At 37.4% G+C, this 3526-nt stretch overlaps 1 non-coding gene across 1 annotated transcript; it reads left to right on the forward strand.

The window, feature by feature from the left end:
- Positions 1–1247: 1247 nt before the first annotated feature.
- Positions 1248–1356, forward strand: LOC131235806 (small nucleolar RNA R71). The gene has a single exon (XR_009166327.1). It is a non-coding gene; the product is annotated as a small nucleolar RNA R71 (small nucleolar RNA).
- The last annotated feature ends 2170 nt before the right edge of the window (positions 1357–3526 follow it).

Consider the following 3526-nt stretch of genomic DNA (forward strand, 5'->3'; position numbering starts at 1 on the left):
AGACCTTCTTATGAACATTCATCTTACGCTTTTGAGTGCATAAATCTTTAAGAAACTTAGCGTAAGCAGGGACTTGCTTGATAGCATCAAGCAACGGAATATTGATTTGGACTTGCTTAAACATGTCCAATATCTCATTAAAGTTGTTTTCTTTCTTAACCGGTGACAGACGTTGAGGAAAAGGTGCTCTAAGCACATAAGATGGCACATGAGTGGTTCCTGGAGAGTCAGAGTGTTGTTGGACTTTGGATGCACTAGTATGTCTCTCCATTTCATTTTGATCTTCCGCATTGGACTTTGATTCTTCCCTAGGCATATCTACTTTGTTCTCGATCTGTTTACCGGACCTAAGGGTAATGATTGATTTGGCTTGCTCATGATATTGTTCTTGGTTTGAATTAGAGCCAATCTCATACTGTCCTTTTGGATTTACCACAGGTTGACTAGGGAACTTGCCCTTCTCTCTCTCACTCAATGTGGCAGCAAGTTGACCCAACTGTACTTCCAGCTTGGCAATGGATTGCGCATTTGCATGTAAACTCTGCTGGTTAGCTAGTAAAGTATGTTGGGTGTCTTTTTGAAATTGAAGTGAACTCTGCATAAAAAGATTGAGTGTATCCTCAAGAGATGGTTTCCTAGATTGTGGAGGTACTTGTTGATACTGTGGGAACTGCTGAGGTTGTTGACTGCCAACTTGGGAGTAAGGTTGCATAGGAGGATTTCCAGATGGTCCTCCTTGTTGTGGTCCTTTTGCCCAAGAAAAATTTGGATGCCTAGCCCACCCTGGATTGTAGGTGTTTGAGTAAGGATCATTCTCAGTTCTCCTAAAGGTGTTCATAGCATGTACTTGTTCAGAGAGAAATTCTGAAAATGCTGAACTAGATGGACAAGACTGCGTAGGATGGGCGAGACTAGAACATATGGCACATGACTCGACTTGAGTTGTTTGTGGAGGTCCATTGTTTAACATTAAAGCATCCACTTTCTTTGTCAGGCTATCAATTTTGGCATAAAGATCTGGCGTGACTCCTACCTCATATATACCCCCTTTCTTCAGTGGTTGAGGACTTCTTTCACCTCTATTTGAATAGTCCCATTGCTGGGAGTTTTCACACAAGGTTTCAAAGAAATTCCAAGCTTCGACATCACTTTTGGTCATGAATGACCCTCCACTGGTGGCGTCAACCATGCGACGGTTTTGGGGTGTCAGACCGTCATAGAAGTATTGAACCTGTTGCCACTTTTCAAAACCATGGTGTGGACATTTAAGAAGTAAGTCCTTCCATCTTTCCCAACATTCATGAAAGTGCTCACCCTCTTTTTGTGTGAAATTCGTAATTTCTCTACGGAAAGCATTAGTTTTGTGAACCGAGAAGAACTTGTTTAAGAACTTCTTAGACAGTTGGTTCCATGTAGTGATAGACCCAACTCCTAGAGAATTCAACCATGCTTTCGCCTTATCCTTCAAAGAAAAAGGAAAAAGGCACAAACGGATCGAATCGTCTGAAAAGTTTTGGAACTTAAAGGTGGAGCAAATGTCTAAGAATTCTTTCACATGATGATATGGATCTTCCTTATCTGATCCATAAAAGGAGGGCAACAATTGTATGACTCCAGGTTTAAGTTCAAAGTGTGCTGTGGTGGTGGGCAACACTATGCATGAAGGCGCATTGAATTGGACAGAGCTGAATAATCTCTAAGTGTTTTAGTTCCATTCTCTTCCACCATTTCAAATAGGATGTTTCTAAATCTTCTACGAAAGGTTCTTTCTATTTCAGGATCAAAAGGTGCTAGTTCTATGTTCAGAGACCTACGTCCTAGCATAAACTATGTTATTAATATAAGAAAGAAAACTAAACTAAGATGCAACCTAAGATGAATAAAACTAAAAGAAAAAGTTATAAATTCCTAAAAACAAGAGAAAGCTATGTAAACGAGAATTGGTAGGAAGAACCCGGAAAAGGAGATGATTAATGTCTGAAGATTTGAAAACTCCTCCTTTTGAAGACAATCTTATTTAGCAGCTTCCTTCCTCAATTCCTGTAAACATAAAAAAAAAACAAAAATAAATTAAATTTTCTAAAATAATGCTAGAAAAAATCATAAGCAACGGTTAATTTCTAAAAAAGAAAGTTTCCAATCTTAGAAATAAAAAGCTAAGTTAGTTTCTAAAAAGGGAAAAAAAATTTCTAAAACTAAAAAATAGAAAGTTACTTGAAAGAATAATCAAAATCTAAATTTAGAAAATAGAAAATTTCTTTAAAAGAAAGCCTAGAACTAAAAATAAAAATAAAACCCTAATTCTAAAAATAGAAATTAGAAAAAATAGAGAATTTGGAAAGAGATTACCAAATTAATAGTTTATGTCAGGACCCTACAAAACAGGAAATAGGTTAGTTTCTAAAAAAATTTAACCTAAAGTTAGTAAAAACCTAAGATTATGAATTATGATAAGAGAGAATCCTAAATCCAATTGGACCAAAACAGTCCCCGGCAACGGCGCCAAAAACTTGATGTTTTATTTAAACCAACCTGATTTAAATGATTTTAAACTCGCAAGTATACGAATCAGATGTAGATATGGTACGTATTACGAGATCGTTCCCACGAGGACTGGTTGTCACAATTCAAAATTAAAGACTCTTCTTAACTAATCCAACAAATATTTGAGATAGTAATTGAGTAAACTAAACAAAAATCAATGGAAAAATAACCGAGAATAATGAGGAAAATTCAATCAAGGAGAAGACTAGGACTTTCGAATCCACCCCTAATTATCATAAACCTTGTTCTACCTGTTGATTCACCCTAATTCAGATTGATATCAAAATAAATAAAGCGCACTCTATGTCCTTGGTCGGGCACACAGAATGTATAATTCCTTAAAGCATATGGATCACATCTTTCCATCCATGGTCAAGCATGAAGAGATGTAGATTCCTGTTTCTTCCTCTATAGGAACTGTTCATAGTCAGACACAAGCACCTAGAATAGTAATCCAAACAACGTCCATAACTAGACTTTGGTTGAGCTCTTAGAATGGAGAAGTACGAAAATTCCAGTCAAGTACACCAGATAAAGAAACAAATCAATTAAATCAACATGAAATCAACACATAACAAGGGTTATTCAAATTAGGGGCTTCATCTCAGCCCTAGCTAAGAAATTAAAAATCCATGGAATGTAGCATAGATTCAGAGAAGGAAGATGTAAGTGATGAAGAGCATGTCCACATATTTTGCTTTGCTCTACGTCCAACCAAGCTCTCCCTCTTTCTTCTCTTTCTTCTCTCTCTTCTCTGGATCTTCTCCTCTGGATCTCTCAGTTCTCAGATCCACGTCCAGCCACACACTCCTATCTTCTCTCTTGCTTTCTTCTCTCCAAAACGAACCTCTTCCTTATATTCCCCTCCTCTCAAACGAGCCTTTTCTTTCTCTTTTATCCCCCTCAGATGCGGTGCAGAGCTGTGCTTAAAAATAGCAACCGGTTGGTTGAGAACAGAAGTCGGTGCGTGTATACACGTTAT

Source organism: Magnolia sinica, chromosome 19, assembly GCF_029962835.1.
Source record: "Magnolia sinica isolate HGM2019 chromosome 19, MsV1, whole genome shotgun sequence".
Lineage (NCBI taxonomy): Eukaryota > Viridiplantae > Streptophyta > Magnoliopsida > Magnoliales > Magnoliaceae > Magnolia > Magnolia sinica.